The sequence below is a fragment of the Protomyctophum parallelum genome, assembly GCF_964188405.1.
Source record: "Protomyctophum parallelum genome assembly, chromosome: 1".
Classification (NCBI taxonomy): Eukaryota; Metazoa; Chordata; class Actinopteri; order Myctophiformes; family Myctophidae; genus Protomyctophum; species Protomyctophum parallelum.
Genome location: NC_139697.1, coordinates 42,935,646 through 42,949,445, shown reverse-complemented (window position 1 = coordinate 42,949,445; position 13,800 = coordinate 42,935,646).

The following is a 13,800-nucleotide window of genomic DNA, read 5'->3' as shown; positions in this document are numbered from 1 at the left end:
ATCATTGTGGTTAATCCTGAGCTGAAATGTCAAACTGAATTATTGCAATCAAAATAGACCGTAGCTTACTTAAAGTAGACTATAAAGGATTAATTATGGAGAATGTCCATCTATCTCATTTTACATCTGTAAGTGCATTGCAATGCATTTCGAAACGCACCACTCATTGAGAAATGCATTGACGTGATAAGAATGTGTGTCTCTTTTCCATTTCCTGAAAAGTAACAGTTTTGTACATACAAGGTTTACGTGTCAAGCTTGGTGCTGTAAGAGACGATTTTCCTCATAATGTGATAAATTCAAAATAGATTGTACGCAGATGATAATTCCTTGTAATTTCATATTATTATAATCTCGTTATAGAAAGGCCGGTGACAAATCACCAATCCTTTTGTTCTCTCTTATATTTTGTCTTCTTGGTAATTGTTGCGATCACGGTCAGAGGGGTAGCTGTGTGGTTGTGTGTGTGTGTGTGTGTGTGTGTGTGTGTGTGTGTGTGTGTGTGTGTTCGTGCGTGCGTGCCTGCGTGCGTGCGTGTGTGTGGTTTGTGAATTGATTATAATGTTCTGGATGTAATTGACTTAGTTTAATGAGCGAGGGCATTATGTGGGGGAGAGGAACCACTGGATTGCATTCACAATGCATTTAGCATGCCTGTGCTTTTTAAGGGAAAGTGGGCTTTCCACTCAAGTTTGAAATTGTCCTTTATTGAGTTACAGTAGCATGATTGCTAAATCACACTAACTATTGTTATCGTTGGGGTGCACTAACTACTGTATTATCTCACTGGTGGGAGTAATACTATTACAAGTAAAAGTCCCGAATAAAAAAAAAGTATTGGCGTCGGAATTTGCCTGATTTTTATGTTTGTCAACATATAAAAGTATTCATTTTTAATGACCCACTTGTTTTGGTCAAAATGTGTCAAACATTGACATAGCTCTAACCCTGTAGATCTGTTCTGAAGAACTTTCTGCAAAATTAATACTTCAAGTATTAGTTTGAAAACACTTTTATACCTAAAAACAGTATTTCTGCGTTGTGATATAAAAGAGTGCTTCTTCCACCACTGCCAATATTCATATTGGCAGTGAACGGTATTAGGAAATGAACGGTATTATGAAAGACCCCAAAGTTGGGAATACAATATCCCAGAAGAGAACAAAGGTTGAGATTGACATTGCATTCCATTAAAGCGAGGTTACATAATAAAACACTCAACATAAATATCCCCAGCTTTTCAGATAAGGCTATATCGTCTCTGTCGTGTCCAAAACTGTTACCGTTAAATTGCAAAAGTAGCAGATCGACAAGCTCAAAATGAGCTTGCGGATCTGCTACTTTTGATGCTTTTTTTAATGAGGCTGTAGTATGATCAAGTAGGGTGTTAACTTACGGAAAATAGATGAGGTTTCTGTCCGACAGCAACGATATCATACCTGTGTGCTCTGCCAGATGTCATGTTTAATTCACCGTTCAGACCTCCATCTCGCTTGTCTTACAAAATGTCATTCTGCCATGCCAAAGTTTGTTGGACCCGTGTTTGTTTACCACAGTGTTACGGTCCACCTTATATCAACCGCTACATCACTGATAAGTGATTGATATCGGATTTCAACACATATGGACGTCACATACATGGAACTGGAATCTGATTGAACCACATTTAATCTCTTTGTGCAAGAAGTCATATTGTATAGGGTTTATCTAAAGCATCTGCATGTGTTCATGATCAAAAACGGACTGAGCGTGCATAGCTTTTTTCCGTGGGAAAACCAAACGACTTGGAGACTCCTGTTTCTAAATCCCAAATTTATACCGAAGATATATCTACTATTTCAAAGTATAAAGCAAGGGTAAATGGCCTTTCACTCGATACCTATAACAATAATTATGTCCACATTAATCAATGATAACGTTCTGTAAGCACTGCTGTGAAGTAGTGAAAGACACATGCAATCGGCTTTATGGATAATAGGACTTATTCATTTTCCAGTAAGACGCCTGAGGGCGAGAAGCGCGACCTCGCCCCCAAATGGCCTCGTTGAAGGCAGATTGCTGGGCGAGCACTGTCGCGTTGGCATGGGGGGGTGAGATGAACATGAACTGTACTGGCCATATAAGGAGCATGTCTTGAGTGTACAGGGTTTGATGAGGTCAGATCAACATAATGGAATGTCAGAACAGGTCTGGGTTCCTTTTAAAATTCGATAACAAAGTAGGGTCAGGGCTTATACTGGTTCTACTGGAGTGAAGACCTGCCCTCGCTCCCCGTTCACCCAATAGCATTCATTTCCTGGTTGCTTTTCGGCACAGGATGGTCCAAGATGGTGGATTTGAATTCACTGAAATACTGGTGGTGGCTTCAAAATGGGTCTGTATAGAAACCAATAAAGTCACTGTTCCTTGTGACATCTTTTATATATTTATATCGTTGTAGTTCTTGTGCACAGTGAACTTAAAAGAAAACTGAAAAGAGGGAACCATATGGGATGTATTCTCACCGGGCTCACCGCAGGAACCCATTTCAGGTTTCCTAGCACGCTTTCACTCCTACTGTGTATCTCAGTGCCAGCGTATCACAGAACCAGAGCAGTGCAGAACACGCCGCTTTATAGGATTAGATGTACTCTGAGCAACAGTGCAATTGTCTCTGGAACGACGCATATACATATACTCCCCGCTGGCCTGGGAACCGGTCCCAGAACCTTCCACAATACACTGCGTCAGCTCCTTCAAAACCTTCTTACCGTTTAAACAGCAATGAAGCCAAACTGCAACTGGGAGTCGGCTACTCAGTGCAGTGTCCCAGAGCACGTCAACTGAGGTGTAACCAAAACATGTTTCAACTAGCCTCTGCCCCTATTCAAAACACGAGCTTTGGGTGCAAAGCCACCAGTGGTGGAAGAAGTACTCGGATTTGGAAAGTAAAAGTAGCAATACCACATTATAAAAATACTCTGTAACATTATGTAAAAGTATTGTATTGAGAATGTCAGAAAGGCAAACATATTGACGTCAAAATAGATTTACAACGCCCAAATAAAATAAATAGGTGTTGTATGTTTTGTGATAATAAAGAATACAGTATTTGTACTGACATCGACAAACGGACATGCTGAAGTAAAGTTAAAGCACCAGAAAAGTGTGCCTATATGTGCATGCCTATATGTGTGTGTGACCGGTGGCCGATTAAGTCACAAGAAACAATCAATATAACATCATGAGCAACACAGTAATATATATTTAAAGTGCACTGTTTAAAGTGCGTGTGCATGTATACTGTGAGACCCGATAATGTCTTGTTGATACTGCGAACACAGGGAAGGACAGGCCGACAGTACATCCGCTCACAATATCTTAACTCCAACAAGTGATAGCAGCCAAAAGGCACACGTCGTCATAACATTCTCAACATCAAGGCCACAGAGGGGGTACTTATCTGGAAAGAGGGGCTATATAGCCGCAACTTGGCCCCTCTGCTGAGTCAGTCCGGCTTCCCCTCTTTCAGCGTCTCAAACACAGGTTCCCCGGTCAACCTGTGTGATCATCTCATCTGCTGGTTCCCTTGCAGAGTTGCCTCACACCGACGGCCACACGAGCTATCCTGGCCTGGTGTGGGAATTGTCCTCTCCTCTCATCTGTCCAGTACCCCCACCTCATCAACCCTGTCGCCGCACGGGCAGAGCTGCTACCTTCCAGACCTGCTTCCTTGGCTCTCCTTTTCCCAACTGAGTGTGTCCCTATTTGAACCCCAAGGCCGGCCCAAAGTCATATCAGCGTGGCTGGCACTCATCAGGCAATATAAGGGAGACGTTCAAGAACACATTATTAAACACACTCAGACAGTAATACAAATGATACACCCGACACAAAACAATATTACTCAACAGGTAAATAATAAGGCCATTATGCAACACAACAAAAAAAAAAGAAAGAAAAGCACACTTGGCCGGCCCCGTCACATGTGTGTGTACAGTACTTGAGTATTATAATAATAATAAACTTTATTTGTATAGCACCTTTCATACATAAATGCAGCTCAAAGTGCTTCACAGGGCAGGACATAAAATATAATACAATAAAACACAAGTAGTTAAAATTATAGAACAATGGCAAAGAACAAAATTGAATATAAGAACATAAAATAAATAAAAACAAATAAAAACACCACATGCAGCAATCAGTCAGGGCAGGGTAGGAACGTGCATAGTAGTGAAGAGGTGAGTCTTGAGTTGAGATTTAAAAATGTCTACAGAGGGTGCGTGTCTGAGCTCGAATGGAAGTTTATTCCAGGCTGTTGGGCCGTAGAAGCAAAAAGCTGCCCCACCATATTTTTTTGTGCACATTCTTTTAGGCACTTCAAGTAGGCCAGCATTGGAGGACCTGAGGGGGCGGTTAGGGACATATCCAGGTAGGCAGTCACGGAGGTACGGAGGTGCGAGACCATTTAGAGCTTTATAGACTAGTAAAATAATTTTAAAATCAATCCTAAAAACAACCGGAAGCCAGTGCAGTGATGCCAAAACTGGCGTAATATGTTCTCTCATCTTAGTTCTAGTTAAAACTCTATACCCAGGGGGCAAAGGGGGTTGACCTGCATTTGCCATGACCTCAAAGGTTGTCCACCAGAAATAGTATCTATGACCCCGTAGGATCACAACCTATATGGACAACCCGGTAATTTTTTTGCTGGAAGTCCAATATGGCCGCCGCAATATTGGCCCCTATTAGTTATAATGGGGGGTGAATAGGGCAAAATTTTAAACCATTTTTTGTATTGAAAGTTTCCATGAATTTCAATATGGCCGCCACAATATGGCCGCCACAATATTGGCACCCAGAAAATAGGTTTGGCTCTAACTTCTGAACCAGATGAGCTAGAAATGCAAACTCGGTGTCTATTTCATGTTTTCTGACCATGAGAGACTCAATGGAATACCCATTTTCATTATTGGGTGTGTCTGGACCCTTATTGTGCATATTTACAAGATGGTGGCTACCCGAAATAGTGCTTTACCATGATTTCTACCATGATTGTTGACTGTTTTAGCAAACACAAGCAATATTAATCCATTGGCTAAGATTTATGACACAGAAGGGACATATATATTTGACATTGCATATTGTCATTTCCCCTCAGATCCTATGTAGAGTTGTAGGAATGATTTCAGATAAAATCAGAGACCAAAACAATGTATCTTAGAGATTACTTTACTATGGGACTGATACTATGGGATTGAATGGGACTGAATGGGAGTGACAGTCCCATAGTAACAGTACCTCCCATTCACTCCCTCACTCCCATTCAGTCCCATTCAGTCCCATTCACTCTGAATGGGAGTGAATGGGAGTGACAGTCCCATAGTAACAGTACCTACCATTCACTCCCTTTCACTCTGAATGGGAGTGAATGGGAGTGACAGTCCCATAGTAACAGTACCTCCCATTCACTCTGATTCAGTCCCATTCACTCCCATTCACTTTTATTCACTCCCATTCAGTCACATAATAACAGTACACCCCATTCACTCCCATTCAGTCCCATTCACTCCCATCGTGTTAGTCCCATAGTAACAGTACCTCCCATTCAGTTACATTCCCTCCCATTCATGGATGCATGGATGCACCTGGGACGTATCCTCAGTGATGTATCCTGAGGTCAACGGGGTTCCGGGTCTCTCAACATCATACCCCTCACTCAGGCGACCCAGCCGGGGTTGATCAAGTCCCGACTTACGTCCCAGTAGCTATACCCTCAATCAGTCCCACTAGGGAAAAACCAGCGGCACACAATCCGTTGGAACTACTCCAGAACTACTCTGCCAGGGCTGGGAGGTGCACTTCTGGCACATGGAGGGACTAGGCTCTGTGGGTTGTCTCCTGGTCGGGCCCCTCCTACGTCTCACCAGGTCCACTCCTGCTCTCACCAGGAGTAGAGCGAGGACCTGTGCGTTGCATCAGAGTCCCAGCACCAGACAGTTTATTCAGGAGTGGTGGGCATTGGGCAATGGTTCCGCAGGGTCATGGTGCTGCGGTTCCGCTTGCTGCTTGCATGGCCCTCCCAAAGGCCTCACAGAGGGTTGTTGGACTTCATCCTCACAGAGGACACAGGCTGGGGCACTAACCCATACTGCTCACCGGGTGCCGTCTATACATTCCGGCTGTCACCCGTCTCTCCGGTGTCACCAGACTATACCTGGTTGTCACATAGTCTATTCCTATGAGTCACTATATAAATAGAAGAACTATAACTAAAAAACATCGCATGGATGCACCTGGGACGTATCCTCAGTGATGTATCCTGAGGTCAACGGTGTTTCGGATCTCTCAACATCATACCCATCACTTAGGCGACCCAGCCGGGAGTGATCAAGTCCCGACTTACGTCCCAGTAGCTACCCTCAATCAGTCCCACTAGGGAAAAACCAGGGGCACACAATCTCTTGGAACTACTCCAGAACTACTCTGCCAAGGCTGGGAGGTACACTTCTGGCACATGGAGGGACTAGGCTCTGTGGGTTGTCTCCTGGCCGGGTACTGTTACCCATAGTAACAGTACCTCCCTTTCACTCCCATTCACTCCCATTCACTCCCATAGTATCAGTCCCATAGTAACAATACTTCCCATGCACTCCCATAGTATCAGTCCCATAGTAACAGTACCTCCCTTTCACTCCCATTCAGTCCCATTCACTCCCATTCTATCAGTCCCATAGTAACAGTACCTCCCATTCAGTCCCATTCACTCCCATTTTGAAAGGTGTGTTAAAATGGCCTAAGTCACATTTTATTATGACTTAGGCAAAATAATATGGCCTAAGTCTCCCTCTTGACATAGGCCATTGTTTTAATAGGGTGTAACAGGAAGGCCTTTTACATTAGGGCTCGGGTGATTTTACCAGAGGTGGCCAGCATCACCAGGTGGTGAGTTAGGCCAAAAAAGCAATTTGGCAAAAAATGACTTAGGCAATTAGTTTAATAAGGTGACGATATTCAAAACAGTCAACAATCATGGTAGAAATCATGGTAAAGCACTATTTCGGGTAGCCACCATCTTGTAAATATGCACAATAAGGGTCCAGACACACCCAATAATAAAAATAGGTATTCCATTGAGTCTCTCATGGTCAGAAAACATGAAATAGACACTGATTTTGCGTTTCTAGCTCATCTGGTTCAGAAGTTAGAGCCAAACCTATTTTCTGGGTGCCAATATTGTGGCGGCCATATTGTGGCGGCCATATTGAATTTCATGGAAACCTTCAATACAAAATATGTTCATATTTATATCATTGATCAACCTGAGAAGTTTCGTGGATTTTGGTTTTGGTTTAAAATTTTGCCCTATTCACCCCCCATTATAACTAATAGGAGCCAATATTGCGGCGGCCATATTGGACTTCCAGCAAAAAATTGACCGGGTTGTCCATATAGGTTGTGATCCTACGGGGTCATAGATACTATTTCTGGTGGACAACCTTTGAGGTCATGGCAAATGCAGGTTTCCTAAAAAAAGGGTGGTTTGCCCCCTGGGTACTAGCTGCTGCTATCCATATCGATGTAAGTTACTTTCCACCACGCCAAACCACGGTGGTAGATTGTGAGGGGAAAGGGAGACAGCGGGAGGCAGTGGGAGGCCTATAGCTCATGTCCAGTTTGATCAGACACGTGGGGAAGGCTTCTATAACTCACTGCTCTGTGCTGCCAGCACCCTGCCAGGCCGCGGGCCCTCCACCATGCCATGGTTCCAACACGCTACGATGAGCCAGCAACCTCCTGGACAGAACACAGATGGAGGGATATATGTGTGTGCAGTGGTGGAAAGTGACTGAGTACATTTACCCAAGTGCTAGTTTAACCCATTCTGACCTGAGATCAGATTCATACGAGGTTTCCGCCGGACACACACTGGTCTGATTATAACCCATTCTGACCTGAGATCAGATTCTAAAAATGTCAGTCGTTCTTCGATTAAAAAAAAATAGCAGACCTACAAGCTCGTAGCGCGCCACTCGGTGGCGCGCTATGAGCTTGTAGATCTGCTATTTTTAAATAGCTAAAGCACAACATGATGCCGACACCAAAATGGGAGCCCGGTCAGAATGGGTTAAGTGTAACCTCGAGCTACATTTACTTTACTCGATAGTTCAATTTGTCTGTTCTTCATGCTGATACTCCCCAGAAATCCAGAGGCATTTTCTCTACTCCATGCACTACAACTAATTATTTGACAATTTTAGTTACTTGACAGATGTTATTCCAAAAAAATGAGCCAATGGTGCCCTGTTTGTATTTTACACTTTGTCTTTTCTAAACGAATAGTGAGCTTTTTAGGTCAGCTACAAAGAAAATCACACTCGTGTGAAGTGAGGGGCGACCACTGTATTTATATTGGCCATAATGATGTCTCATGTCGTCAATGTTTGTTGTACTGCTGCCTTAACCCATTCTGACCGGGCACCCATTTTGGTGTTAGCATCATGTTATGCTTTAGCTATTGAAAAATAGCAGATCTACAAGCTCATAGATCTCAGCTCAGAGCTTGTAGGTCTGCTATTTTTGAAAAATCGAAGAACGACTGACATTTTTAGAATCTGATCTCAGGTCAGAATAGGTTCATCAGAACAGTGTGTGTCCGGCGGAAACCTCGTATGAATCTGATCTCAGGTCAGAATGGGTTAAACAAACATTAAAAGTCCATAGACTCTGCTGCTGTTCTAAACAAACATCACAGGTCCCACGGACTTGGCTGCCATTATGACGTAATTTCAAAAGCCATGCATTGGAGGGGTTAAAAGCAGACTTCCAGGCCTTCAAATTCAGCCCTATATATTGTTATGGCCATGGCCATTGTTATGGCCATTTGAAGTGTTAAACACTGCCCCGTATGTGTGCGATTTTGGTTTGTCCATGTGACTGTTTTCATGGCAGACCGCTGAACAAAGTCTGTGCCAGGTTTGGTGAGGATTGGAGCAACAGTGCCCTGGTATGACTCTCGGATGGCAGAACCATGGAAAGTGTTGGTCCTCGCAGGGCGCAGGTGTTACGTTGTGACCGCCATCCACGGCCCCTTCTTATATTGTGGTATACCGGTAGATATACTTTTATTTAAGTTAAACATCTGAGTAACTTCTTACACCACTAGTTTCAGGCAAATTATTGTTCAAATGTGCAGCAATGAGCCAATTACCTCCTGGACAGAACAGAGATGGAGGCACAACACATGGTTGAGTTGTAACTTGTAAGGTGTAGTGAGCCTCCCCCGTTATGTCACAATTTAACTAACAGAGTTGCTGTCGGGCAGAAACCTTCCAACTCCGTAATTTAACTTTTTATCAAACTACAGCGAAACATGGTACGAAGCGACACGTTTCAAACTTGACGGTTTTGAATTTGAATCCTGAAAAGTACCCAGTTTTGGACAGTCAGCTGTCCACCCAACAGAGTCGATATAGAATTATCAACAGAGGTACACGGATGTAGAGACAATGTGCTATTCTACTGTGCAGCCTTCACTAGTACTAAGACCAGTTTGTTTGACATTAAAGCTGTTGTGGTGACCAACAGTTAGTGTTTCTGTGCATTGTTGAATGGTAAATAGAAAGCACCTTTCTCCAAAGTGCTTCACAATGTGGGTTAGACAGACATTAGTCTCTCAAGACAGACTGTTGCCTCGCAGGGGTCGCTGTTTTCCTGAATATTGGACGAAGGGATTCTCAGATTGGACAGACAGACAGACAGACAGACAGACAGACAGACAGACAGAATCATCGATAGATCGGCTTCTGGGGATTCAAACCGGCAACGGCAACCGCACAGCAACTCCGATTTCCCCTTTCGCTATATAACCTCCCTCTAACCTGCAGGCCATAGCGTCCAGAACCCAGAACGTTCCTGCTCCTTTTGTCCTTGGCTACGGCTTTTCCCACCCGTCTGAAAAATCAAGGGGAAAAATTAAACAAATCATGCTAGCGGCGATGAGTCACGGGGCTAATGGAGCGCGGAGAGAAACCCGATCCGCCCACGGAGCAGAAACAGTGTCACGACCAGAACCTGAAGGCTAGCATAGTCCAGCAGCAACAACGCACGATGTGGTCAAATGCAATGCCAAGAAACTGAGAATAAGAGAGAGAGAGAGGGAAGAGAAGAGAGATCGGCCGTGCCAAGATCTTTGTTTTATCTGGAGTGAAGGAGATACTTGCATCATAGTAGCTCTCCAAGAATAATGTCAAAAAACCCAATGACTCAGATACAAAACAAAGAGTTGCTGAAAATAAACTTGGGGCGTCTCTCACACTCTCCGGTTACCTCTCCAAACATAGATTGTCAGAATCTACGTTATTGTCACATGCTGAAAACAGAGGGATGCAAGAATGAAAGTGATAGAATTCCATAGAGCAGGTTCCCAATCCCCATAAAAACCACCATTAGCCTTTTCATGTTACGCATCCCCTAGAATGTTCGCGCACCACAAGGGGTACGCGCACGGCACATGCACTGCACCACAGTGTGGGAACCCCCTGCCAATCTGCCAATGATATAGGTATTTGGCCGATGGCCGCAGACCCCCATCTGACATTTTTTTTGTGCCAGAGACCCCCAGAAGAGAAGTTGTATAAGAGAAGAGATTTTTCTAATATGTTGCAAGAACAGCAGATGTATGATCTCGCAGCACGGTGATGGCACAAAGTGATGCACTGTGAACTTGAATGTCTGCAATCTTTGTATAGCCAACACATAAATGGATAAAACATTAAACAGGTAAAAAAGTGGGTGACATTCGTTTTTGTGCATACTTCCCATCATGCCATTTTTTCAGAGAAAACAAAGAAAGGCAAGAGGAGAGAGACACAAAAAGTACAGGTAACAGGGTTTCTTCTGTGTGGTGTTTAGATATTTACAAGCTTTTGCCACAACCGGTGCAACTAAAAGGTCTCTTAGCTTATTTACAAGCTTGCTACAACTGTTGAGCTTTTTCCACAAAACAACTAAAACTAAACATTTACACATAATACCTGAGATAACAGCTAGAATAGAACATAGCAGCTGCTGTATACTGTGCATTAGCCTATAGGTGCAGGGCGTTACTCGAGGTGCAACACTATTCAAGGTGTGTGTAGTCCACATGGTTCAACTTAGGAAGAGCTGAAGTCAAAGTCAAAGTCTATACTATAGTGGTTAAAATTACTGTGATGTTATTTTATATTCTTTGAGGATCACCTACTGCACTAAAGAAAAAGCAGAACCAGCAAACAGTTGGGCTCATTGTGCAATAATGGCACATTGCCTTTTCCAATCACTGTGAGGTGTAGCTCACACCCCACATGTATACGTTGTTCTCACCCCATCGACTTTATGGTCTGCAGTCCTTTTTTCCTTCATTCCAAAGGTTCCAGAGCCACACAGAGGTCAGGGAAGACCTTTCAGGGAATGTTCTATTTGGTGTGTTAGCTGGTGAAGTGGTGATGCACTTTCAGTGATATTCCGTTTGGCTTTTTAAGCCTTTACTGATAGTACAGTATAGGTATAGGAAACAGGGAGAGGGAGATGGGGACTGGGGAGTGACCTGGAGCAAAGACCGCCACCCTAACCCTAACCCTGGGGAGAGGGAGATGGGGACTGGGGAGTGACCTGGAGCAAAGACCGCCACCCTAACCCTAACCCTGGGGAGAGGGAGATGGGGACTGGGGAGTGACCTGGAGCAAAGACCGCCACCCTAACCCTAACCCTGGGGAGAGGGAGATGGGGACTGGGGAGTGACCTGGAGCAAAGACCGCCACTCTAACCCTGGGGAGAGGGAGATGGGGACTGGGGAGTGACCTGGAGCAAAGACCGCCACTCTAACCCTGGGGAGAGGGAGATGGGGACTGGGGAGTGACCTGGAGCAAAGACCGCCACCCTAACCCTAACCCTGGGGAGAGGGAGATGGGGACTGGGGAGTGACCTGGAGCAAAGACCGCCACCCTAACCCTAACCCTGGGGAGAGGGAGATGGGGACTGGGGAGTGACCTGGAGCAAAGACCGCCACCCTAACCCTAACCCTGTCAGGGCTATTGGAGCCTATAGGTGCCTGGACCGTGTTTTAGATTGTCGTATTATCGTATTGGAGCTTTCGAGAGTATATATTTCCACATATTTTATGTAGGCTACCTAACAAGTTTATCAGGTTACATTTTATAGTGTTCCAGTTCCAAATGCGTCTGCTCATTTCAAATGCATTTACTGCTAAATTAAGAGCTGAAGAGAGGCCATTCATTGGTACATCAGAATATAGAGCCATTTAACACTTATTTCAACAAAGAAATATCACTTACTCTACAGTTAAATTCCCCAGTAGGCAGACAAACATAAAAATAAAAAGCCCACTAGTCTGCGACAGGTATTATTTAATTGTGGAACCGCCCTATCCGCTCCCTTAGCATGTCTGGCCACACTACATAAAAGCCGTCGACATACAGACAGACACACACACACACACACACACACACACACACACACACACACACACACACACACACACACACACACACACACACACACACATACAGACAGACAGACACGCATGGACCTAAAAAACAAACAAAACATGGTCTGTCACTGTTGTTGTGAGGTGGAGAGTGAAGGTGGTGTCCACCCACACACCAGCTGAACACAACCACTTTAAATATACCATGACTGTAGCTTTACATTCATTTTTCCATATAGGAGGTTATAGGCAGGGGCCATTTCATATAAACTCACCAGCACACATCATTATAACTACTACTGTAATATAAATATACAATAACTGTACATACAGACAGTACATGACTGTACTACACACACATAAAACTATACACACAATGTTTATTTTTATGTAGAAAACCTTACATTTATGAATACATCCAGTGGGGCATCACAATCAAATTAGGCATTGTGGTGACCCACATCTGACTTTGAGAGACATTCACCAAAGAGGTATTGGGCTGTATTTTGCGTGTCTTAAGTACCAGGTCTTATTCCCTAACTTGAGTAAACTAAAGACCTGGAGGCGTGATCAATGCCATTTGGCTATTCAGGTCTTTAGTTTACTCAAGTTAGGTAATAAGACCTGGTACTTAAGACACGCAAAATACAGCCCATTGTGCCTTAAGAGCAGGGGTTCAGGGAGAAAAGTGGGTGGTTTCCGGTTCAGGGTTATGCCTTGTTGTTGTTGATATTACTGACAGAGTACTGTAACATTTCTTATGTGGAAGCATCAGTAAACTACCTTGACGCACCTAAGGTCTCCTGTCTCGCTGTTTCCTACTCCACAGAATAATGTGTTAATTCCACCTCCGCATATATCAGTATCCATCGATATCGGTATCAGAAATTAAGAGTTGGACAATATCGGGATATCACATATCGGCAATAAAGTCAATATCGGACATCCCAATGTTTTACTCTTTATTGTTAACATATGATATAGTGTAACATTAAATCAGATTTTTACTTTTCAAGGTTCCAATTAAAAAATAGCATACAAATAATTCAGAATTCCATTTCAAATTCAAAACGCACATTTTGAGCTTTGATCTGCTATTTGACAGAGAATGACGAAGTAGGACATTGATTTGCGGAAAAGGTTAAAATAAGAATAAGAGGCCCAGGCCGTAGCGTAACGGTCTGGGCACCGGACTGGTAATCCAGTCGCAGTGTGCCGCGGGTTCGACTCCCGAACCCGACACGGCCTTTACTGCATGTCATCCCCCATCTCTCTCCCGTTTCCTGTCAGCCTACTGTCTGTCCCTTCAAAAATCAATAAAAGGCGTAAGC